We start from the raw sequence: 27,177 nt of genomic DNA, 5'->3' as shown, positions 1-27,177 counted from the left end.
GAGATGACAGCCCAGGAGAAAGAATAGGCGACATGTACAATGTGGGAGGTTTTATAAAGGAGGAAACAAGAATCTGTGGAGACTTAGAGAAGGAATTTACGGCTCCCATGGGAGAAGAATGGGAGGAAGGGATAGTTATGGAGTTTGGGATTGACTTGTACACACTGCTATATTTAAGATGGAAAACCAATAAGGACCTACTGTACGGCACGTGGAACTCTGCTCAATGTTATGTGGCAGCCTGGATGGGAGTGGAGTTTGGGGGAGAATGGATACATGTTTATGCATGGCCGAGTCCCTTTGTTGTTCACCTAAAACTATCACATCATTGTTAACTGGCTATACTCCAATATAAAATTAAAAGTTTAAAGAAAAAAAGAGCTTGTGGAACCATAGAGTGAGGGCACCCAACATAGTTAAGAGGGGTTCACGGAAAAGTTTCTAGCACACATTTCTGGTACCCCACCCAAATCCCCCCAGCCCACACTCAGTCACTCATGGCCTCCACAGAGAGGTCCAGCCACACCGATGCTTTTCTATACCAAGAACTATACCTGCGTCTCCCCAACTAAAGATTTCCACTGAGTACAAAATGGTCAGCCAAAGGTTTCAGGGAGTTAACACCCCCAAAGCAACCCTCAATCAGTGAGGGATGTGTGTGCTGTGCTGTGCTGAGCCGCTCAGTCATGTCCAACTCTTTGCAACCCCATGGACTGTAGCCCGCCAGGATCCTCTGTCCATGGGGATTCTCCAGGCAAGAATACTGGAGTGGGTTGCCATGCCCTCTTCCAGGGGATCTTCCCAACCCAGGGATCAAACCCAGGTCTCCCGCATTACAGGCAGATCATTTACTGTCTGAGCCAGGAAAGCACCAGTTACTAATTCTGTTATACGTTTATCAAACCCTCACAACAATCTTATTAGGTGAGTACTGGTATTGCTCCCATTACTCAGATCAGAAAATGGAGGCTTTGGTTAAAAAATGTGCTGAAAGGCAGGCAATTAATAAGAGTGGAGCTAGGATTCAGATCTTAATCAACACAGTGCCAAAACCCATGCTCTTAAGCACTACTCTATCCTTCTTCTCTAATCATTAAGCTAAATGTATGTCTTAAAATAAATCATTCAATTTGCTTTAAATTAGAAACACCAACAAGATAATGAGCTCTGAAACTAATTAATGAATAATGTAAATTGATTCAACATTGTTTCATGATTCATCAGCCCTCAAGTGAACAAACTCTGTTTGGAACAAAAGACTAGAAAAATTCAAAAGAAGAAGAAAATGCTTCAATCTTTTAGGACAAACCATTGCCAAGTATCTTTCACTTGAAATTATTCCCAGTAATATGGCTAACTCTTTGAGGTTCTATTGATATGTATCCCTATTCTCTGTACCAATGAGATTCTCTTATTTCAGTGGTTTTAATTTTCCATAAAGACCACTTGTGAAATATACAGAATTCTGAAAAATGCTACAAGTTGAACATATATGCGATTCATTCTGCAATCACAGTCCCTTACTGCTTAGTATTGTAATTATTTTTCACATTTTTAAGTTCAGAGAAAGCAGGGACATATTCCCAGAAGCTAAAATAATAACTGACAAACATTAGAGGTTCAAATAACTGTTTATTTGAATACATGATTGAATGTCTCTGAAGTGTCTGACTTACTAAAATGTTTCTCAGAGGATTTTTTTTCTTTAGGAAAATTTCAAAGATAAGGGAACCCAAAACAGATCAACTCAAGTGAACTGACTTTGTGGCTGAGTTTTTTTTTTTTTTTTTTCTTAATGGAAACAGACTGTTGGGTTAAGATTGGACACTCTATCTGGACCTAAGAGGAATGTACATTGTCTAGAAATCCTGAACTTGTTGGTGTTGAATTTGTCAACTCAGTATGTCTTTGAGTTGCCTCCGCTTGAAGAGGAGGTAAGTTTGTGCTGTTGCATGTACTCAGGATAGTTAAAGTATTTTGGCCCTTTCAGATTTGAGGAAGGGTTTGGATGTGTGCTGGGCTCCAAGTAGTGAGTTGTAGTGGGTCAGGTTGTGCCTTTTGTTTGCTCATTTGCCTATAAGCATCCACACAGGTCCCATCACTATGGTAACATATTCATGTTGCTAAGGTGCCTTCTCCTCCACCCCCAACCATGGGGGGTGATCACAGACTCAAGTTGGCTGTTCAGGGTGCCCCCTTCCCCTTATGGCATGATTGGTACCAGGGTTGGCATGGGACCCAAATTGGGCCAAAGTCCTTCCTTCAAGATTCTTCTATCTGTACCTGAGTCACAACGAAGAAATTATTTGAAATCTGGACTTCTAGCAGCACTCTTCCCTGAAGCAAGAGGGGATAAAACCCAACAGAAATGAGAAACAGAAGGGCAGGTCCTGGTGACAATAGGACCTGGAATTAGCCTCCAAGGCCTTGGCTCCTGCAGCAGCTTCCCCAGTTCTACAAGATAACACCTTTCTTGTTTAAGACAATTTGTAACAGGTGTCTATCAACTGACACAGAAAGAGAACCGATTAATAAACCAAGGCTTTGTCATAGCCAAATAATGTAAACTCCTTTTAAGACACTAGTTCTATGGGGTGAGGTTTTAAGTCTGAACAGCCCAGAAGTCCTCACAAACTTTTATCTTTTTTTGGAATAGAATTGCTTTACAATGTTGAGTTAGCTTCTGCTGTATAATGAAGTGAATCAGCCATATGCATACATATATCCCCTCTTTCTTGAACCTCCCTCCCACCTACTCCCATCCCAACCACCTAAGTCATCTGCTGCTGTCACTGCTAAGTCACTTCAGTCGTGTCCAACTCTGTGCGACCCCATAGACAGCAGCCCACCAGGCTCCACCGTCCCTGGGATTCTCCAAGCAAGAACACTGGAGTGGGTTGCCATTTCCTTCTCCAATGCATGAAAGTGAAAAGTGAAAGTGAAGTCGCTCAGTCGTGTCCGACTGCGACCCCATAGACAGCAGCCCACCAGGCTCCACCGTCCCTGGGATTCTCCAGTCAAGAACACTGGAGTGGGTTGCCATTTCCTTCTCCAATGTGTGAAAAGTGAAAGTAAAGTCGCTCAGTAGTGTCCGACTGCGACCCCATAGACAGCAGCCCACCAGGCTCCACCGTCCCTGGGATTTTCCAGGCAAGAATATTGGAGTGGGGTGCCATTGCCTTCTCCGATCTATGTCATCATAGAGCACCAAATAAATAGCTGGTGGGAACCTCATAAACTTTTTTAACAATCTTTCTGGAAAGTTGAAGATGAGTTGAATTCAATACATTCATAATACCGACCACAAGATGGCACCTAAAGCATTCTTTCAAAGACTTCTCAGCCACTCAGGATGATTGTCAAAGTCTAAGATCTTATTTTGGAGAAGGCAATGACACCCCACTCCAGTACTCTTGCCTGGAAAATCCCATGAACGGAGGAGCCTGGTAGGCTGCAGTCCATGGGGTCGCAGTCGGACACGACTGAGCGACTTCACTTTCACTTTTCACTTTCATGCATTGGAGAAGGAAATGGCAACCCACTCCAGTGTTCTTGCCTGGAGAATCCCAGGGACGGTGGAGCCTGGTGGGCTGCCAGTTATGGGGTCGCACAGAGTCGGACACGACTGAAGCAACTTAGCAGCAGCAGCAGCAGCAAGATCTTATTTATGCACCACATAGATTCCTATTAGATAGCAAAACTGCTTCATTCTAGATGATCCCATATATATTCTGGTAGTTACAGTGTACCTCACAGAGTGTCCTGCCCTTAAAGACGGTCTTCAGTTGACGGTCAAATCACTAACATGTTGAACAAATGTAAAAAGGTGAGGTTTGGTCATTTCTTTCAGGATAACAGATGCACCTACAATGTGTTTGGGAAGTTTGGTTATATCACCTGTTTGCAGGGCAGCAGCAGAGATGCAGACACAGACAGCAGACTTGCGGACACAGTGGGGGAAAGGGAAAGAGAGGGTGGGACGAATGGAGAGGGTAGCATGAAGACACATATATAACCATATGTAAAACAGATAGCCAGTGGGAATTTACTGCATGACTCAGGGAGCTTAAACCAAAGCTCCGTGACAACCTAGAGAGGTGGGATGGGGTGGGAGGCAGGAGGGAGGTTCAAGAGGGAGGGGATATATATATACCTATGGCTGATTCATATTAATGTATGGCAGAAACCAACACAATATTGTAGAGCAATTATCCTTCAATTAAAATTAAATAATTTTTTTTATTTAGTCATATCAACATGTCATATGACAGCTGAGACCTCCAAATTCCTATGATGCACCCATGAAATTAGCCTCATATCTATTCTTTCTTCATGGCCAAACACAACTTTAATGAGTTTTAAATCACTTTCCCTGTTGAAACTTAGATTCACAAGTTTATGTCCCCTGTCTCTAAACCAGATTTAATGCCCACCAAATGGCCCAAGGGGCTTCCCAGGTGGCACAGTGGTAAAGAATCCATCTGCAGTGCAGGAGACCCAAGAGACTCGGGTTTGATCCCTGGGTTGGGAGGATCCCTTGGAGAAGAAAATGGCAACCCACTCCAGTATTCTTGCCTCAGAAATCCCATGGACAGAGGAGCCTGGCAGGACTACAGTCCATGGGGTCACAAAGAGTTGGTCACAACTGAGCAACTGAACACACACACATCATTGGCCCAAGAGGTCTTCTTAAAGCTTGCCTTCAGTTTTCAGTTACAACCTACTATACATAAAGTCAACACAAAAATCTACTGTGTCTTACAGAATGTATCGCACAAAGCCTCCTGGATAAAATGCAAAGATATTACCATCAGAATGAAAGTTGGTGAACCCTCTTTACAGGGAAAAGTCTCTCTCCATAGCCCTTCCTTTGATAGTAAAACATCATCACATGTTATATCCTGATCACAATTTGTAATATTCCTGCTTAGCACATGGTACAATTTGTAATTATAAATTTCTATCTGATTATATGCTTAATATCATTCTCCCCATCTCTGTAGTTACTATCCCCTTGAGAAAGGAAGTGTATCTATTCTGTACCACTAGGTTCTTAGCATCAATATCAGTGACTGGCATTCAATAAATATTTACTGAATGAGTAAACAAATGAGTGTCACAAATCTGAGACAATTTCCTGAAGGCAGAGACTGACTATAAAGCAGGAGCAATTATTTATCAGGACAAGATCTATGTCCTGATAAACAATGGCAGGTTCACAGAACAGTCCCAGAGTCTCGTCCAATTCAGGCTGGGAGAACAGTCTAACTCAGGGAGCCTAGGATCTATAGCAGTCACTGGTGTCCGACCTGTTTCCAGCACACACGCTGCCCAAGGTAGAGGCTGACTAAGAAGTTCTGATCTATTCTTGTCCCAACAAGAGTTCTCCCTAAACTCTCTTGGCCATAGATGGATCAAACTTGACCTGGTCTCCAACCTTACACAGGGTTATTTTTTTTAATTATTTATTTTAATTGGAGGCTAATTACTTTTCAGAAAGCTGATCGTCGAAGAATTGATGTTTTTGAACTGTGGTGTTGGAGAAGACTCTTGAGAGTCCCTTGGACTGCAAGGAGATCCAACCAGTCCATTCTAAAGGAGATCAATCCTGGGTGTTCATTGGAAGGACTGATGCTGAAGCTGAAACTCCAATACTTTGGCCACCTCATGCGACGAGTTGACTCACTGGAAAAGACTCTGATGCTGGGAAAGGTTGGGGGCGGGAGGAGAAGGGGACGACAGAGAATGAGATGGCTGGATGGCATCACCGACTCTGTGGACATGAGTTTGAGTGAACTCCGGGAGTTGGTGATGGACAGGGAGGCCTGGCGTGCTGTGATTCATGGGGTCACAGAGAGTTGGACACGACTGAGCGACTGAACTGAACTGAATTACAATATTGTAGTGGGTTTTGCCATACATTGACATGAATCAGCCATGGGTATACATGTGTTCCCCATCCTGAACCCCCCTCCCACCTCCCTCCCCATCCCATCCCTCAGGGTTATCCCAGTGCACCAGCCTTGAGCACCCTGTCTCATGCATCAAACCTGGACTGGCGATCTATTTCACATATGATAATATACATGTTTCAATGCTATTCTCTCAAATCATCCCACCCTCTCCCACAGAGTCCAAAAGTCTGTTCTTTACATCTGTGTCTCTTTTACTATCTCACATATAGGGTCATCGTTACCATATTTCTAAATTCCATATATATGTGTTAATATACTGAATTGGTGTTTTTCTTTCTGACTTACTTCACTCTGTATAATAGGCTCCAGTTTCATCCATCTCAGTAGAACTAATTTAAATGTATTCTTTTTAATAGCTGAGTAATATTCCATTGTGTATCTGTACCACAGCTTTCTTACCCATTCCTCTGCCGATGGACATCTAGGTTCCTTCCAGGTCCTGGCTATTGTAAACAGTCCCTACACAGGGTTCTTGACCAATGCTGCTGCTGCTGCTGCTAAGTCACTTCAGTAGTGTCTGACTCTGTGTGACCCCATAAACGGCAGCCCACCAGGCTCCCCCATCCCTGGGATTCTCCAGGAGACATCTTTATAACTACCTTTTCTCTTCTTGAACCCACTGTTTTCCGGTGAGCTCAGATTTCCCACACTTTAATAACTGTTTAACCTGGCTCCAGCTTGTCTTCTGCCTGAAAAGGGCTTTTTCTCCACAAGTTAGCAAATGTACAAAGTATTTGCATATAATATGAAGACTGCCCACAACAAAGAAAATACTGAGCAACACTGTACTACTGCTGTACTTGCCAGAGTTTTTTTTTTATTAATGTTGTGCAATGAAGGAAGCCTGAGTTTTTCCCCTCCTCTTTCTTTCTTGCTCTAAGACACAGGCAGGAACTAACTTCTGCCCCCAACATTGGAAGTACAGAGTCTTAACCACTGGACCACTAGGAAAGTCCTGTTAGAGATATTTAGATTGAAGCAACCAAAATTAACTCTGGGTGACTTAAACTAAAAGCAGTAAATTAGAAGGGCACGTGGTAACTTCTCAAGTCAAAAGAAATAGAGAAGTATCAGGCCCCAAGGAGGAAACAGCAGCTTTGAAGATCTCGGTAGCGGAAATAACGACCAAATTCTCTTCAAGATGTCTCCCTCAAAGTGAATCATTTCAGTCCACCTGAACATTTCAGTCCAGACTCCAACTTCAGAGAGGGAATCTGATTGGCCTAGAGTGGATCATGTGATCAACCCTTGACCCAAGGAGGGGCATCTTGATTGACAGGCCCACTAAGAACCCAGTCAAGGGGGATGCTTCTGCTACTCAAAAAAAGGAAAAGATACAGAAGAGTCCATATGTCCCTCAGAGCCTGTAAACCTAGTGTAGATTCCTCTAGGTCCTACAGTGTACCATGTACCCTTGAGCAGAGTGAAGCATAATATTCTTTCAAAAGAGTCTCCACAATCATTGGCCTGAGCTCTGGAGTTTTCCTCCCAGAACATTTTGACGAATAGTAAGTGATGATGTCATAAGGAAAATGGGAATTAAAAGGGCCATTATCTGTATATCTAAAGCCAGATCCTCATGAGTTATTGAAGCAAATCACTATTCCTTCATTCATCATGGCTTTGTTGAGTGATTGGGCTGTTTTGACATTTTCCTCTAGAAAAATCTGCCTTCAGTCCCCACACCTTCTCCCCCACCTCCAACACATGCACAGTACACACACGCACACACCTCTAGGCACTGTGTTTCTGAACATAAAGGCAGCAGAAAGAGCTTCAATCTAGAAATCTGAGTCTCTTCTTCCTCATCTGTAATAGCCTAATTTACATGGATCAATCGAGGGGATGTATGCAAAGCTGCTTACATGCACAGAAAAAAAAGACAGTATTTTTATTGCTAAGAAAATATTATTTCTGAACTATTTCTCCATTTCAGGGCTTTAACTCCCCCTTTCTTCATTCCTCTTTCTTCAATTTCAGAAGCTTGATGACCAGTGGTGGTTTAGCGGGAGGAGATGGTGGTTTGGTTTTTGTTTTTTTAAACGGTAGAACAAACAGCCAGATAACTCAAATCCCAAGAGGAAAAGTTACAGACTAAATATAATTGAATAATTTAAGATTACAGTTTAATATTAAGTAGCAAGTGATATGGGGGTCTGTTCCCAGGAAGGCTCTGAAACGTGTGGCTAGGTTTCCATAACACCTTGGAGGACCTCCCTGGCGATCCAGTGGTTAAGACTTCACCCTTCCACTGCAGGTTTGGTACCTGGCCCAGGACCTAAGATCCCACTTGCTATGTGATGGGGCAAAAAAAGAAAAAAACAAAAATAACACTTTGGATATAATCTAGTAAAACACACAGCAGCCGGCATGCCTGGTAACTGTGTCCACCCGTCTCCCAGGCTAAGCCGGGCAGTCTACTGGCCTACCATCCACAGGAATACAGTCCGCCAGCCATTCTCCAGTGGGCTCCTCTCAGGCTGGTTTCGTTGCTTACACGACTCATCCTATCCTCCTGTGCTTCACAGACCTCAGTTCCCTCTGCACGCAGAAGTGCCTGGTGCCTCCCTCCTCTCCTGCAGTCACCACCTCCACGCAAGTCATCGTGGGTCCTCCTCAGCCACGCTCCAAGTCTTCTCCAGGTTCCTCCTTGGCTGCCAGTCAATGCCCCACCCTCGCTGGTAACTTGCTCTGCGCAACTTCCCTCATGCCTGTGGGTGAGCCCTGGGAGGAGACTGTGTACACACGCCACCCCATCCCGCTCTTCTTCAGCTGCGCCGTCTTAGCATGGGGGCTGGGACAGGGGGACTTTCGAGGCTTGTTGCCTTAAGCTTCACCTGGCAAATACGGTCCTCTCTCCTCTGACATCCTCCCAGACAAATTAAAAATGTGTCTCCTTTCTCATCCTCCACCTCCACTACATGGCTCAGTGCAGAAGGCTCATCTCAGACACTCAATAGCATCAAAGTCTCATTCATGTTTTGTCTGAAACTTGGCTTCTAATGGTCACTTAGAAAGTCTTAAAAATGCTTGTCTGATGGGAAACTACTACCACACCATTGTGCATGCTTTCCAGACCACAGTTAGAAAGGTAACTCAATGCTTAAGGCCTCCTTTTTTCTCTCAAAAGTTTGACTCTTCCAATAGGAAACCTGATTTTCAATATAATAATGAATGCTGCTATGTGTTTTTTTTTTTAATCACATAAAACTCAATTTTTACACTTTCTAGGGCCAAAGCAGTGAATGCTAGCAGTAACCTATGGAGCAAAAAGAAAAGCATTGGTTATTATATTGCAGTTCTATCTTGTCACACTAGTCTGTGTGTCACGTGGACTTGGAAGTATAAACAATGAAGGCATTGGATATGGCTTTCGAAAGTCAAATAATAAGTTCAACTAAGTCAGCAGAAGTCTTGGGAACTGTATTTAGCTTCACTGAAAGTCAGAGCTTGAAAGACCTGAGAATTCATCTTTGTCTAAGCCCCTCCCTGCACATATAAGGCTCTGAAGCTTTGGAAAGCGGGGAACAGATGGAATCAAATGATTCGCCCAAGGACATGGAAACAGACACTCTTTTTTTTATTTTTAGCTACAGTCTATTCAGTGCTTGCTCCCTGGCAATCCCTCTGCTGTCACTACATAGTCAACGTCTCATTTACTCCCCTCAGCACTCCTGAGAATTGGTATGATTAAACTCATTTTACAAGGGAGTAGCTGGGGCTTACAGAGGTTAATTTATCTGCCCAGTGTCACATAGCTACTGAATGAAGAGCCAGTTTGCAATGCCATGATGTTGGATGCCAGAACCCAGGCTTCTAACCTGGACCTACTGTGTTTCAGATACGATGCTGAGGGTTGAGGGAAAAAAAGGAAAAATAAGTTACCCTACATGGCCTTGAGTCTCTGGATCTGCTAACAATACAAGCTCCTGTGGTCTACTACTGTGACCCGCAGTGATATTTCTATCAGGTCAGGAAGATGGATTTCTCCTTAGAAATCTATTCAGTGGCAACTACTCATTCATGGGCAATGTCATTACGAGCAAAGATCACAGGACTTGGGGTCTGAAGGCTCTGGTTCTAACCTCAACTCTGATACCTACTCATCAGTTATGAGTCCTAGGTAAGCCTCTTTTCTCTACCTGCAAAAGTGTAAAATTTCCATCCAAGTTAGTTCATAGAACTATTGTGAATTTCAAAGAAGACCACAGACTTGAAAGCCCTCAGCACAAAGTGAAGAATTACTATATTAATAAATATACATCTGAAGTCACATTGCATATTCTCCTAAAAGGTTTTCAAAACTCTTTATAAATATAGTCAGCTCACGAAAATTTTGGAAAGCACAATGTGGTTCACAGTGGGAAGGGAAGAAGGAGGAAGGAAATGAACCACAGATCAATTGAATAGCATTAACCATGTCCTGGCTCAGAAGTAGATTGGTGGTTCCATGGATATTTAACTTATTAGTAGGTTTCTTAATTACGTATGTGGTACAGACATTCCTTCTTTTATATTAACTGTTGAATAATAAATGTTTGAATTTTTAACATAGAAAGGAAGGTATTACTGACAAAAAAAATCTGTGGACCCTTTTCTGGAGATCTTTTATGTTTGGGTTCTTTTATGGAGGGAGCTTAAGATCACACAGATTTGAAGGATGGAGAGGGAATAAAAGCAGGATCCCTAACCTACTGACCTCTCGAATTCAGACCCCATCAAGTTTCAGCCTTAGAACAGTTGGGTGCCCACTTTGCCTGTTTGAATGGAAAGAGACCATTTCCTTTTCCAAGAAAAAAAATTTACATCTAGTCTAGAGAGATACCACAGTTGTCATAACTATAAATTTATTTGGAAGAACAACTGGGCTTTACACAGGCCATCTGGAGAAGACAAATGTTTCGTGTAAGCATGTGGGAAATTTCACCGACAACATATGCAGCTAAATGAACTGTCTTCAGCATTGCCAAAAAAAGAAAATTCCATTACACTCGGGGAAGGTATCTCAATCATCACCTTAAAATAAATACACGTCCATCTTTTAATTTAACTAAAACATACCTAAGGTGTAGCTATGTTTCTTTTCAATGTACTGACAACCAAATATACAGCCTCTGCAGAGAGATGCCTTAGGTTCAACTCCACAGGGACAGCCCTGAAATCACCACATTCATCTGCTCATGTTTTAAAAAAATACATCTTCCTACCATCTCTCCCGGTTTGTACACCTTCCACTCCTCTGAACACTGGATGTGACATCATGGAAGAGTGTTAGACAGTAAATCAGAAATTTGAGTCCTGTCCTCATCACTAATTCACAGTGACCACAAACCCTGTTACCAATCTGTTTTCATTTACTCCCCTCTAAAACAAAGAATAATTCCTTCCCTATTTACATCTTAGAGTTTTCTGTGAAGATACTATTAAGACCTCACATTAGTATAATAATATACTAATATTATTTTATAATAATTTATATAATAAATAATATTAGTATAAATTTTATAATTTAATAAGTGTTTAAATATATTATTTCAGTAACAACTTTATGTCCATTTTATAGATTTTTAAAAATTGATGCTGGACCTTCCCTGGTAGTCCAGTGATGAAACATCCGCCTGCCGATGCAGGGGACACGGGGTCCATCGCTGGGCAGGGAAGATGCCACATGCGGTGGGGCAGCTAAGCCTGTGCACCACAGCTACTGAGCCCATGTGTCCCAGAACCCATGCTCTAAAAATAAAAATAAAAAAATTAAATAACAACAAGAGAAGTCACAGTAAAGAGAAGCCTGCATACTGCAACTAGAGGCCCCCCTTGCCACAACTAGAAAAAAGTCCCCATACAGCAACAAAGACCCAGCACAGCCAAAAACAAATGGGTAGCCAATTCCTCCTCCAGGAGATCTTTCCGTCCCAGGGATCACACCCACGTCTCTTGTGTCTCCTGCACTGGCAGGCGGATTCTTTACCTCTGAGCCACCTAGGGGGTCCTCAAAAAATAAGTAAATAAATAAATAAATAAATAACAATTTTATTAGTTTGGAACCATACTGTGGGGAGCCTAAAATTCCAGGCTAAGGAAATGACCTTCGTTTGGCATCTAGTAAGGAACCAGGGCTTCCCTGGTGGCTCAGAGGTTAAAGCGTCTGCCTCCAATGCGGGAGACCTGGGTTCGATCCCTGGGTCGGGAAGATCCCCTGGAGAAGGAAACGGTAACCACGTCGCATAGAGTCGGACACGACTGAGCGACGGAACGGAAGGAACCAGGACCGGACAAAAGGGTATTTTAAGAAGCTGAATCTAATGGTGGCTTCAGATTTGGACAGTTTTAGCTCCAAAGCTGTTATAATCTAGCACCAGAGTGAACAGGTCTGAACGCTGCCTGAATAAGAAAGGAGTGAGCTTAAAGGAAGAATCCAATTGCATGTATAGGACAGGGGAGGGTAAAAGGTTCAGATGTTGCCAGACAGGTTGATGGGGAGACAAAGGTGAGAGAGAAGAACCAGAGGGCATACAGTATCAATGAATCAGAAAAGCAATTGGAATGCTGAGGCAAAGAATTAGAATTAAGGAAAACAAGTGATAAGGAGTGGCAGACATTTTGAAAAATATAGCAGTAAAATACTTATAAAGAAATATCTTAAATGTATACTAGCTGTGACTCCATCTCAAAAACTGTAGGGCCTTAGGTAGCCTCCTAGCCTCTGTGGCCTTCACTCCTGGTCACCTGAAAAAGGATAATAATTCTTACATCATAGGGTCAGAGTCCCTGGTATACAGAATACACAGTAGCAATGACACCTACTTTCACAACTCAGAAGAGTCAGAGAGGAGACTGCCCTGGCTGACCAGTGATTAAGATGTCACACTTCCACTGCAGGGGTGCAGGTTTGATCCCTAGTCAGGGAACTAAGACTCCACATACCAAGCCAGCCTCACGTGCAAGCCTCGCAGCATGGCAAAAAAAAAAAAAAATTAAATAATAAAAATGTCAATGAAACATTTTTTAAAAAATAAGAGAAGCACACCTGGCAGGTGACCACATGCTTGGCTGTGTGGCTCAGACAGATCCACCTATTGAAGCAGCTGCAGGTCAAATTCCTTTCTCTTACAGGAAATTGCATGAATCTAGCCGCTTTAGTGGGAAATCCAACACCAGGGGATAAACAAAGAAACACAGTCTCCTTCAACCCTATTTGACCTCAGGAGTCTTCAAATGCCAACCACTCCCACTGCTGCTGCTGCTGTTTAGTCACTAAGTCATGTCTGACTCTGTGACCCTACAGACTGTAGCCCGCCAGGCTCCTCTGTCCATGGGGATTCTCCAGGCAAGAATACTGGAGACTGCCCTGGCTGACCAGTGGTTAAGATGTCACACTTCCACTGCAGGGGTGCAGGGATGCTGCCATTTCCTTCTCCAGAGAATCTTTCCAACCCAGGTATCAAACCCACATCTCCTGCTTTGCAGGTGGATTTTTTACCACTGAGCCACCTGGGAAGCCCAGTCACTTCCACTGGCCACTAACAAATCTGCCAACATGGCAGGGACTACCTCCAGCCCCTCCACAAGGAGCACTAGGAGCCAGTCTCACAAGCCATGCTCAAAAGCTTGATGCACCAGTGTTGGCCACGCCCTGCCCCTACAACCTCCACAATGAGGGGCTGGGACATGTAGCCCAAGACAGGAGGAAGATCTGAAGACAGATTTAACTCCTGCCCCATGGCCACACCCACAGACAACGGGTGAGATGACAATCAACGTGAAAAATTAATGCTTGTTTCTGCCCAATCAGAGGGTTGTCAGGAAAGGTTCTGTTTCAGTGATCACTGAGTGAATGAATGAATCACCGTCTCTAAGCTTTTGTTCAGAACGTCGGGCTATAGATACAGGACAGGTGGTTAATCCACAAAGTATTTTGAACTGCCACCAGAAGATCCACTCTCTCGATTTCATCTGTAAATATAACATAACAACAGCAGAATAAAATCTCCTGAATTGGAATTTATTAGGAGTCAAGAGAAGGAAGAAATGTAAAACCTTTTGATCATATAGCAATTTCCCATTATTAAAAAAAAAGTTGCTAATATGACATTATTTACTTTCTTAGTAGAACATGAAGTTGAACTTATGGTCACAGACTTTGGCTTGTGCCTGTGAAACTGGATTTTCTTCTAAGGATGCAAGCAATTATTTGATGAGACCACTTTAGAAGGAAATGAGATCAGTCCTGAGAAATAAATACTTCTTGTTCCAAAGCAAATCTCACTAGAATTCACATAACCACTTGGAAAATGCTACTCTTAAAAAAAAAATTCTGACTTGGCTTTGCTTCAGTGATTACTACACCTTTGTTAGCTGAATGACTTGTGCTGCCAAAGCACATATTTTGATCCAAAACTACCTCAACAATGTGTTAAAAATAGCGAAGCTAAATGAACTGAACACAGGCGACCAAAGCCAGACTGAGTGTTGAGGGAGTCACACTATAAATAGAAGAAAAGAAAAGAGCAAAACAAAACAAGGTCAAAGGAAAAACCAAAATGTTTTTCTTTAATACAGACTGGGATTCCCAGGTTACAATGAGAAAATGGGTTACTTCTGTTTTTAAAAATTGTATTGGACTATATTGTTTTACAATGTTGTGTTAGTGTCTGATGTACAGCAAAGTGAATCAGCCACGGGTATATATATGTGGCCCCTCTTTTTTGGATTTTCTTCCTATTTAGGTCACCACAGAGCACTGAGTAGAGAGCTCTATGCTATACACAGAGCTTCCCGCACTATGGTATACAGTAGGTGTATACAGTAGGCATACAGTAGGTTCTCATATCTATTTATACATAATAGTGCCACTCCAGTACTCTTGCCTGGAAAATCCCATGGACGGTGGAGCCTGGTAGGCTGCAGTCCATGGCGTCGCTAGTAGTCGGACATGACTGAGCAACTTCACTTTCACTTTTCACTTTCATGCATTGGAGAAGGAAATGGCAACCCACTCCAGTGTTCTTGCCTGGAGAATCCCAGGGATGGGGGAGCCTGGTGGGCTGCCATCTATGCGGTCGCAGAGAGTCGGACATGACTGAAGCGACTTAGCAGCAACAGCAGTGCATATATATGTCAATCCCAGTCTCCAGTTCAACCCACTCCTCTTCCCCTCCTTGGTCTTCATACATTTGTTCTCTATGCCCGTGTCTTTTTTTCTGCTTTGCAAATAGTTTCATCTGTACCATTTTTCTAGATTCCACATATATTCATTAATATACGATACAGCTCATGCAGCTCAATATCAAAAAAAAAAGCAAACAACACAATCCAAAAAAATGAGTGGAAGACCTAAATAGACATTTCTCCAAAGAAGACATTCAGATGGCCAAGAGGCACATGAAAAGGTACTCAACATCAATAATTACTAAAGAAATGCAAATCAAAACTACAATGAGATATTATCTCACAGCCACTATAGAGAACAGTACGGAGGTTGCTAAAAAATTAAAAATGGAGCTACCATATGACCCAGCAATCCCACTCTTGAGCACATATATCTGAAGAAAACCATAATTTGAAAAGATACATGTATCCCAGTGTTCACTGCAGCACTATTTACAACAGCCAGGACATAAAAGCAACTTAAATGTCCATCCGAGGAATGGATAAAGATATAGTACAAATATACAATGGAATATTACTCAGCCATAAAAAGGAATGAAATTGTGCCATTTGCAGAGACATGGATGGACCTAGAGACTGTCATACAGAGTCATAACGAGAGAAAATAGGTTACTTATGTTGCTTTATAGAAGGTTGCCATGGTTTACTCATTCTGAGATTCTGAGAGTTGTTCTTCTGCAATGCAGCGTTCTCTCCTGGACTTCCTGGGTGGCACTAGTGGTAAAGAACCCTCCTGTCAATGCAGGAGATGCAAGAGACTTAGGTTCTATCCCTGGGTAGGGAAGATCCCCTGGAGAAGGAAATGGCTACACACTCTAGTGTTCTTGCCTGGGAAATTCCATGGACAGAGGAGCCTGGCAGGCTACAGTCCAAGGAGTAACAAAGAGTCAGACACAACTAAACAACAACAAAAGCATTCTCTCCTAATGATAGGGGTTTGTTTACAGAAGAAAAGCACTGACACAAGCCTTCTCATGGTCCCCCTCAAAGTGTAATTACAGCATTGTGGAACCTCTAATTTCCAGTATTTTATTATTAAATCCCTTTGAAAAGCTGTTCAATTATCCCTTTTTTGTTCAGATGTCAGAGTGGTGTGAAAGTGAAGGGTGTTATTCACTCAGTCATGTCTGACTCTTTGCAACCCCATGGACTACAGCCTGCCACGATCCTCTGTCCATGGGGTTCTCCAAGCAAGAATACTGGAGTGGGTTGCCACTCCCTTCTCCAGAGGATCTTCCTGATCCAGGGATCAAACCCTGGTCTCCCACATTGCAGGCAGAGTAGTGTGCCCTATACCAAAACCTATCATTCTGCAGCATTAGAAAATGTGTGTGTGTTCTGCTGAATATGGGGACTTCCTTCAGGAGATGGCTGGAGTCAGGTATAGATTCATCACAAGAGGTCCTGGGGTCTCAAATGCTTTCTCTCCAGCTCACTCCTAAAGGGAGAAGGAGACTTCTGAAAAATCTCCCTCTAGCTCCTGTGAGTGTACGATAACTTTGTACTGCTCAGGACAGGCTCAGACTGGCTGGCTGTCCGCCCTGACTTTGAACTAGGATTCTGTGCTCTGCAGCTGCTGAAAGAATCGGTGACTCTGAGGTCTCTCTCGTCTAGGGGCAACACCCACACTGGCTTCTCTACCTCAGAGAGGAGCTCTGCAGCAGGCAGGAAGCTGCCAGGAGCTCAAGGCACAGTTACGTATCTCAGCTGGACTTGGGTTTAATTACATTAATATTTAATTAGCATGATAATTGATGCTGTCCAAAAAGTACTCTGAGGGAGATATTTAAACTCTATAAATAGTCAATAACAGGTTTATTGTACTTGTTTTATATTTAAACCACTAAAATTAGGCCCTACTTAACTAAAGGGGAAATTCCTTAAAAATGCACATTGCAGATTCATTGCCCAAAAATGGGCTTTCCTTTTTGTCTCACAGAGCCCCAGGATTTCACAGCATTGCCCCAGAGAGAATGGATGGAGGCAAAGGGAGACAGAGTGAATGAGGCTCTGGGCATTTGGAAGCTCATCCCTGATCCAGTGAAAGTATTATGTTTTGGAATTCCAAAGAAGATTTCAGTTGGGGGAAAAAAGAGAATTCCTGAAACTTCCCTGGCAGTCAAGTGGCTAAGACTTCAAGCTTCCAATGGAAGGGGCTCAGGTTCGATCCCTGGTCAGGGAACTAGATCCCACATGCCTCAACTAAGCATTCACACGCCACGTCTGAAGACCCAGCCTGCCGCAACAAAGACCCAGCATGGCCAAATAAATAAATAAATATTTTTAAAAGTTAAAAAAATTCCTAGCTGGAAAGTTCTTGTGTATGTGCACATATATGTATATAAACTATACATATATATTTATAAAGCTATCTGTTTTAGGACTGTTTCACTGTCAACATACTATAGCCAAAAATTTAAACTCACTGTAAATATAAACCCATCTAGCTTAAGTAGGGGGAAAATAGTTTATCGATTATTGTATCTTGAAATTCATAGGGTTTTCTGGCTTCAGGCATGAGCAAATGAAGGGTAACAAACTGTTCCATCAGGATGAATCCCTATTTTCCTGTCTACTTTCCTCTATGTTGGCTTCATCCTCAACAAGCTGCTCTCCATGTGCAGCAGAGATGACCCCAGGATCTTGAGCTCTGCATGTACAACCTCATAAAAAAATAAGAACTTATCTCCCCTATATGCCTTTTGCTCTTTCAAAAGACTCTGCTTGACACTTGGGTCATCTGTTCACACCAGGAACAAAGGAAGTTCTCTAACTGGCTAGTCTGGAGGGGACGTTCCAACCTCCGTGATGGGAGAAGTTGCTTGCTCAGTACTGTAGCATAGCAGGACAGGAAAGAATATGGGCAAAAGTAAAGATAACGTTTCCCCCCTGCGGCACAGTAATACCAGATCTCAGTTTATTTCATAGTACTACCAATCCTCCAGGAGACGGTGAGGGACAGGAGGCCTGGCGTGCTGCAGTCCAAGAGGTCTCAAAGAGTCGGACATGACCTAGCAACTGAACAATAAAAACCACCATCAGATCTCAGTTTTCAAAAGAAAACATAGCCCTAAAACATTTTGACATTCCTGTTTGTTAAAGCAAAATCAGAATTCATCCAGGAGAGGACTTCCCTGGCAGTCTAGTGGTTAAGACTTCACCTTCCAATGCAGGGGGTGAGGCATCGATCCCTGGTAGCGTAGCCTATTCCCACATGCCTTGGGGCCGAAAAACCAAAACATAAAACAAAAGCAATATTGCAACAAATTCAATAAAGACTTTAAAAGCGATCCACATCAAAAAAAAAAAAAAGAATTTATGCAGGAAAATGACCTAGTTATTTAGAGTGAAAGTTAAAGGGCTCCTTGCTTAGTCGTGTCCATCTCTTTGTAACCCCATGGACTGTAGTCTACCAGGCTCCTCGATCCATGGGATTCTCTGGGCAAGAATACTAGAGTGGGTTACAGTCCCTTCTCCAGGGGATCTTCCTGAACCAAGGCTTGAACCTGGGTCTCTTGCATTGCAGGCAGATTCTTTACCATCTGAGCCACCAGGGATCTTTAAATATGTACACTTATCTATGTGTAATTTAAAGAAACACATAAGATTGAAAGCAAAAGTTGAAAAAAAAAGATAGACTCTGCAACCACTAACCAATGCCCCTGCTGTCCCCTCTTCAAAATACAAAAAATAGGAATGGCTCTCCCACCTCCGCTTTCTCTGCTTCTCCCTTTCCTAAACCATCTGGTCTTAAGGCCACAGGTGGTGCAGAATAAGGCAGCCCCCACACTGGGGGTCAGAAGGCTGAGGGGCGGGGACCAAAGCAGGTGTCAGAACCTGCACAGGGGCAGAGCTGTCCATGGAGGAAGGAACCGCAGGGCTCATTTCACAGGCAAGTGACATGATTCCATTATGATTCTAAAGGATCATAATCATTCATTAGGATGCTATTTGGTGACCTGCAGTCACCAAATAGACTATTTTTGAGAGAAGAGCAGAAGCAGGTAAATCCAATGAAAGATTCTTACTGTAGCCCAGGTGAGAGATGATGATGGGTTGGGCTCAGGGAGCATTAATAACAGGAGCGAAAGAATAAATGACTCTAAAAATAAGACAGGAAACACTTCACAGACAAACAGTTCTGTGGTTATAAACAACCCTCTCCTACTGAGGCTTTTGTTTTGTTTTTGTTTAGGTGGGGGCCGGGGTGGGGGGGCGGAGGGAGGGCGTGGTGGCCTAGCTGCACATAGGGAAGGGAGGAATCCACTCTTGCCCTAACTTCATCAGAGAGCACTTACCCTCCAGAGATGGCTCAGATGTCCTCCCTTCCACACGCCCTCTCATCCCCTGCAGCAACCACTTCTTCAGACTCCACAGCCCTTTGAGTCTGGGCCGAAAAAAAAAAAAAAACAACGGTCTTGCCACTTCCTCTTGTGGTTAGTGATGCTTGTTTTCACTTCCAGATTTGAAACTCCTGTGGTGCGGATTCCTATCTTGGGCAGCACAGGGCCTTCGTACTAGCAGAGTCAGAATCATCATCTGCATTACCTAAAGTATGTTCAAAATACCTAAACAAAACCACTGTTTAATAAGAGCATTTTCCAGGGCTTCCCTGGTGGTCCAGTGGTTACAAATCCACCTGCCAATGGAGGAGACACAGGTTCCATCCTTGTTCTGGGAAGATCCCACATGACACAGGGCAACTAAGCCCGCGCCACAACTACTGAGCCTGCACTCCACAATAAGAGAAGCCACCACAATGAAAAACCCTCACACCGCAATTAGAGTAGCCTCCACTCACCACAACCGGAGAACACCCACAGGCAGCAGTGAAGAGCCTGAACAGCCAAAAATAACTAATAAATAAATTAGTTATTTAAAAAAAAGCATTTCCCAAAGAGACACATTAAACCAGGGGATTTATTGGTTAAAGCCACAGCATCTCATTCATCACTCTACTGATTAACCAAATTATTGTAGAACCTACTGGGTAAGACAGGGTTTCAAATTCCTTCCTCTGTCCCATCCTAAACAAAATTCTGGCTCTTCAAGGACAACCTCAGAACCTGCCTTGAAAACAACCAGCACTGAAAATTCTTTCCAGTTAGGAAGTCTGGAACTCTTTCACTTGTGCCCGATTTAGCAACAATTGGTCTTAGCGGTAAAGAATCCGCCTGTAACACAGGAGATACAGAATGCAGGAAACATGGGTTCAGTCCCTGGATCAGGAAGATCCCCTTGAGAAGGAAATGGCAACCCACTCCAGTTAGTTCTTGCCTGGGGAAACCCATGAACAGAAGAGCCTGGGGGGCTACAGTCTATGGGGTTACAAAAGAGCCAGACACGACTGAGCGACTAAACAAGACATCCGGGTTTCCAGTACGAGAAGATGGCTGCTATAATAAGCAGGTCTTCAGATCAGTTCAGTTCAGTTCAGTCGCTCAGTCATGTCCGACTCTTTGCGACCCCATGAATCATAGCATGCCAGGCCTCCCTGTCCATCACCAACTCCCGGAGTTCACTCAAACTCATGTCCATAGAGTCGGTGATGCCATCCAGCCATCTCATTCTCTGTCGTCCCCTTCTCCTCCTGCCCCCAATCCCTCCCAGCATCAGAGTCTTTTCCAGTGAGTCAACTTGTTGCATGAGGTGGCCAAAGTATCAAGGTCAAATATTCAGTCCATTTGGCAATGTTGACTGTCAGGTGTGCATTCCATAGAGATTAGGCTCACTCTCTTCTCCCAGTTACAGAGCTCCATTGAGTTGATGCTATACTCTAAGAATATAATTTTCTGCAAACTCTCCCTAAAGAGTTACACTAAAGAATGCATAGGTATTTACTATCCTAGGCTTATACAAAGAAAACATTAAAGATCACGTTGAATCCCTTGTGACGGTTTTGTTCAAACATATGCCTTGATTTTTTGCTTCTCATCTGCTACTGTGGATTTCTGTAAGCCCAGTAACTTTGTCATTCCTTGTCATTGTGTGTCCTTGGACCAGGCACACATAGCAGGCACCAAGTATGTGTTTTACTTTATAAACCTAGAGAAACAGTCATTTGAAGGCTTTCCCAAGAAAGCTATTGTTCCCAATTGGTTTGTATAACTGGCCAGAATATATCTTAAGTGAAGGGATATAATTTTGAAAGTATCTCCAAAAAAATTAAACTCACTTATTTTTTTTTTAATTTTTTTTCAAAACAGTCATGTGTTTTATTTTTTTTAAGTAATTAATTTATTTTTTACTGGAGGCAAATTATTTTACAATATTATATTGGTTGGTTTTGCCATACATTGACATGAATTCGCCCCAGGTTTACATAAGTTCCCCCTTCTGAACCCTCCTCCCACCTCCCTCCTCCCTTTATCCTCCCTCTGGGTCATCCCCGCACACCAGCCCCGAGTATCCTATAACATGCATCAACCCTGAACTAGTGATTCGTTTCATATATGACAACATACGTGTTTCAATGCCATTCTCCCAAATCATCCCACCCTCACCCTCTCCCACAGAGTCCCAAAGACTGTTCTATACATCTGTGTCTCTTTTGCTGTCTTGTATACAGGGTTATCATTTGCATCTTTCTAAATTCCATATATATGCGTTAGTATACTGTATTGGTGTTTTTCTTTCTGGCTTACTTCACTCTGTATAATAGGCTCCAGTTTCATCCACCTCATTAGAACTGATTCAAATGTATTCTTTTTAATAGCTGAATAATACTCCATTGTGTATATGTACCAAAGCTTTCTTATCCATCCATCTGCAGATGGACATCTAGGTTGCTTCCATGTCCTGGCTATTGTAAACAGTGCTGCAATGAACATTGGAGTATATGTGTCTCTTTCAATTCTGGTTTCCTTGGTGTGTATGCCCAGGAGTGTGATTGCTGGATCATATGGCAGTTCTATTTCCAGTTTTTTGAGGAATCTCCACACTGTTCTCCATAGTGGCTGTACTAGTTTGCATTCCCACCAACAGTGTAAGAGGGTTCCTTTCTCTCCACATCCTCTCCAGCATTTATTGCATGTGGACTTTTGGATAGCAGCCATTCTGACTGGTGTGAAATGGTATCTCATTGTGGTTTTGATTTGCATCTCTCTGATTATGAGGGATATTGAGCATTTTTTCATGTGTTTGTTAGCCATCTTTATGTCTGCTTTGGAGAAATGTCTATTTAGTTCTTTGGCCCATTTTTTGATTGGGTCATTTATTTTTCTGGAATTGAGCTGCAGGAGCTGCTTGTATATTTTGGAGATTAATCCTTTATCAGTTGCTTCATTTGCTATTATTTTCTCCCATTCTGAAGGCTGTCTTTTCACCTTACTTATAGTTTCCTTTGCTGTGCAGAAGCTTTTGATTTTAATTAGGTCCCATTTGTTTATTTTTGCTTTTATTTCTAATATTCTGGGAGGTGGATCATGGAGGATCCTGCTGTGATTTATGTCGGAGAGTGTTTTGCCTACGTTCTCCTCTAGGAGTTTTATAGTTTCTGGTCTTACATTTAGCTCTTTAATCCATTTTGAGTTTATTTTTGTGTATGGTGTTAGGAAGTGTTCTAGTTTCATTCTTTTACAAGTGGCTGACCAGTTTTCCCAGCACCACTTGTTAAAGAGACTGTCTTTTCTCCATTTTATATTCTTGCCTCCTTTCTCAAAGATAAGGTGTCCATAGGTGCATGGATTTATCTCTGGGCTTTCTATTTTGTTCCATTGATCTATATTTCTGTCTTTATGCCAGTACCATACTGTCTTGATGACTGTGGCTTTGTAGTAGAGCCTGAAGTCTGGAAGGTTAATTCCCCCAGTTCCATTCTTCTTCCTCAAGATTGCTTTGGCTATTCGAGGTTTTTTGTATTTCCATACAAATTGTGAGATTATTTGTTCTAGTTCTGTGAAAAATATCGTTGGTAGCTTGATAGGGATTGCATTGAATGTATAAATTACTTTGGGTAGTATACTCATTTTTACAATATTTATTCTTCCAATCCATGAACATGGTATATTTCTCCATATATTAGTGTCCTCTTTGATTACTTTCAGTAGTGTTTTATAGTTTTCTACGTACAAGTCTTTTGTTTCCTTAGGTAGATAAATTCCTAAATATTTAATTCTTTTCGTTGCAACAGTGAAAGGAATAGTTTCCTTAATTTCTCTTTCTATTTTCTCATTATTAGTGTATAGGAATGCAAGGGATTTCTGTGTGTTGATTTTATATCCTGCAACTTTACTGTATTCATTGATTAGCTCTAGTAGTTTTCTGGTAGAGTCTCTAGGGTTTTCTGTGTAGAGGATCATGTCATCAGCGAACGGTGAAAGATTTACTTCTTCTTTTCCAATTTGTATTGCTTTTATGTTTTTTTCTGCTCTGATTGCTGTGGCCAAAACTTCCAGAACTATGTTGAAGAGTAGTGGGGAGAGTGGGCACCCTTGTCTTGTTCCTGACTTTAGGGGAAATGCTTTCAGTTTTTCACCACTGAGGATAATGTTTGCTGTGGGTTTGTCATATATAGCTTTTATTATGTTGAGGTATGTCCCTTCTATTCCCACTTTCTGGAGGGTTTTTATCATAAATGGATGTTGAATTTTGTCGAAGGCTTTCTCTGCATCTATTGAGATAATCATATGATTTTTATTTTTCAGTTTGTTAATGTGGTGTATTACGTTGATTGATTTGCAGATATTGAAGAATCCTTGCATTCCTGGGATAAAGCCCACTTGGTCATGATGTATGATCTTCTTAATGTGTTGTTGGATTCTGATTGCTAGAATTTTGTTAAGGATTTTTGCATCTATGTTCATCAGTGATATTGGCCTGTAGTTTTCTTTTTTGTGGGGTCTTTACCAGGTTTTGGGATTAGGGTGATGGTGGCCTCATAGAATGAGTTTGGAAGTTTCCCTTCCTCAGCAATTTTCTGGAAGAGTTTGAATAGAATAGGTGTTAACTCTTCTCTAAATTTTTGGTAGAATTCGGCTGTGAAGCCGTCTGAACCTGGGCTTTTGTTTGCTGGAAGAGTCCTGATTACGGCCTCTAGTTCCGTGCTTGTGATGGGTCTGTTCAGATTTTCTATTTCTTCCTGGTTCAGTTTTGGAAAGTTGTACTTTTCTAGGAATTTGTCCATTTCTTCCAGGTTATTCATTTTATTGCCATATAATTGCTGATAGTATTCTCTAATAATCCTTTGTATTTCTGTGTTGTCAGTTGTGATCTCTCCATTTTCATTTCTAATTTTATTGATTTGGTTCTTCTCCCTTTGTTTCTTGATAAGTCTGGCTAGTGGTTTGTCAATTTTATTTACCTTCTCAAAGAACCAGCTTTTGGCTTTGTTGATTTTTGCTATGGTCTCTTTTGTTTCTTTTGCATTTATCTCTGCCCTAATTTTTACGATTTCTTTCCTTCTACTGACCCTGGGGTTCTTCATTTCTTTCTTTTCTAGTTGCTTTAGATGTAGAGTTAGGTTATTTAGTTGACTTTTTTCTTGTTTCTTGAGGTGTGCCTGTATTGCTATGAACTTCCCCCTTAGCACTGCTTTTACAGTGTCCCAGAGGTTTTGGGTTGTTGTGTTTTCATTTTCATTCATTTCTATGCATATTTTGATGTCTCTTTTGATTTCTTCTATGGTTTGTTCATTATTCAGCAGTGTGTTGTTCAGCCTCCATATGTTGGCATTTTTAATAGTTTTTCTCCTGTAATTGAGATCTAATCTTACTGCATTGTGGTCAGAAAAGATGCTTGGAATGATTTCAATTTTTTTGAATTTACCAAGGCTATATTTATGGCCCAGGATGTGATCTATCCTGGAAAAGGTTCCGTGTGCGCTTGAGAAAAAGGTGAAATTCATTGTTTTGGAGTGAAATGTCCTATAGATATCAATTAGGTCTAACTGGTCTATTGTATCATTTAAAGTTTGTGTTTCCTTGTTAATTTTCTGTTTAGTTGATCTATCCATAGATGTAAGTGGGGTATTAAAATCTCCCACTATTATTGCATTGTTGTTAATTTCCCCTTTCATGCTATGCTATGCTATGCTAAGTCACTTCAGTCGTGTCCGACTCTGTGTGACCCCATAGACAGAAGCCCACCAGGCTCCCCCGTCCCTGGGATTCTCCAGGCAAGAACACGGAGTGGGTTGCCATTTCCTTCTCCAATGTGTGAAAGTGAAAAGTGAAAGTGAAGTCGCTCAGTCGTGCCCAACCTCCCCATTCATACTTGTTAGTAATTGTCTTACATATTGCGGTGCTCCTATGTTGGATGCATAAATATTTATAATTGTTATATCTTCATCTTGGATTGATCCTTTGATCATTATGTAGTTTCCTTCTTTGTCTCTTTTCACAGCCTTTGTTTTAAAGTCTATTTTATCTGATATGAGTATTGCTACTCCTGCTTTCTTTTGGTCTCTATTTGCATGTAATATCTTTTTCCAGCCCTTCACTTTCAGTCTGTATGTGTCCCTCGTTTTGAGGTGGGTCTCTTGTAGACAACATATATGGGGGTCTTGTTTTTGTATCCATTCAGCCAGCCTTTGTCTTTTGGTTGGGGCATTCAACCCATTTACATTTAAGGTAATTATTGATAAGTACGATCCCGTAGCCATTTTATTTATTGCTTTGGGTTCAAGTTTATATACCCTTTCTGTGTTTCCTGTCTAGAAAAGATCCTTTAGCATTTGTTGGAGAGCTGGTTTGGTAATGCTGAATTCTCTCAGCTTTTGCTTGTCTGTAAAGCTTTTGATTTCTCCTTCATATTTGAATGAGATCCTTGCTGGGTACAGTAGTCTGGGCTGTAGGTTATTTTCTTTCATCACTTTAAGTATGTCTTGCCATTCCCTCCTGGCCTGAAGAGTTTCTGTTGAAAGATCAGCTGTTATCCTTATGGGAATCCCCTTGTGTGTTATTTGCTGCTTTTCCCTTGCTGCTTTTAATATTTGTTCTTTGTGTTTGATCTTTGTTAATTTGATTAATATGTGTCTTGGAGTATTTCGCCTTGGGTTTATCCTGTTGGGGACTCTCTGGGTTTCCTGGACTTGGGTGATTATTTCTTTCCCTATTTTAGGGAAGTTTTCAACTATTATCTCCTCAAGTATTCTTTCATGGTCTTTCTTTTTGTCTTCTTCTTCTGGGACTCCTATGATTCAAATGTTGGAGCGTTTAACATTGTCCCAGAGGTCTCTAATATTGTTCTCATTTCAATTTGTTTTTCTTTTTTCCTCTCTGTTTCATTTATTTCTATAATTCTATCTTCTAGCTCGCTTATCCTGTCTTCTGCCTCTGTTATTCTACTGTTTATTCCCTCCAGAGTGTTTCTGATCTCATCTATTGCATTATTCATTGTATATTGACTCTTTTTTATTTCCTCTAAGTCCTTATTAAACCTTTCTTCCATCTTCTCAATCCTTTTCTCCAGGTTATTTATCTGTAACTCCATTTTGCTTTCAAGATTTTGAATCATTTTCACCACCAAAATTCGAAATTCTTTATCAGGTAGATTCCCTATATCTTCCTCTTTTGTTTGTGTTGGTGGGCATTTATCTCGTTCCTTTACTTGCTGGGTATTTCTCTGCTTCTTCATCTTGCTTATATTGCTTTGCTTGGGGTGGCCTTTCCCTGCTCTGGCCGTTTGTGGAGTTCTCTTTATTATGTAGTTTCCTCGCTGTGTGTGGGGTTGGACGGGTGACTTGTCAAGGTTCCCTGGTTAGGGAAGCTTGTGTCGGTGTTCTGGTGGGTGGAGCTGGATTTCTTCTCTCTGGAGTGCAATGAAGTGTCCAGTAATGAGTTATGAAATGTCAGTGGGTTTGGAGTGACTTTGGGCAGCCTGTATATTGAAGCTCAGGGCTAGTTTCCTGTGTTACTGGAGAATTTGCGTGGTATGTCTTGCTCTGGAACTTGTTGACCCTTGGGTGGTGCTTGGTTTTAGTGTAGGTATGGAGACGTTTGATGAGCTCCTATCGATTAATGTTCCCTGGAGTCAGGAGTTCTCTGGTGTTCTCAGGATTCGGCCTTAAGCCTCTTGCCTCTGGTTTTTGGTC

At 41.9% G+C, this 27,177-nt stretch overlaps 1 long non-coding RNA gene across 2 annotated transcripts in view; it reads right to left on the bottom strand.

Annotated features, from left to right (window-relative positions):
* Positions 1-19,543, bottom strand: part of LOC148777899 (uncharacterized) — a 130,770-nt gene extending 111,227 nt beyond the window's left edge. For both annotated transcript variants that reach the window (XR_016037383.1, XR_016037384.1), the window contains exons 1-2: positions 19,445-19,543; positions 18,081-18,164 (exon numbers count right to left, since the gene is read on the bottom strand). This is a non-coding gene — a long non-coding RNA (uncharacterized LOC148777899). The remainder of the gene's footprint in view (positions 1-18,080; positions 18,165-19,444) is intronic.
* Between the last annotated feature and the right edge of the window lie 7,634 nt (positions 19,544-27,177).

The sequence above is a fragment of the Moschus berezovskii genome, chromosome 5 (assembly GCF_049115385.1).
Source record: "Moschus berezovskii isolate FMDL1 chromosome 5, NW_MosBer_1.0, whole genome shotgun sequence".
Classification (NCBI taxonomy): Eukaryota; Metazoa; Chordata; class Mammalia; order Artiodactyla; family Moschidae; genus Moschus; species Moschus berezovskii.
The sequence above is the reverse complement of the archived record's forward strand: the minus strand, read 5'-3'. Positions and strand labels throughout refer to the sequence as shown.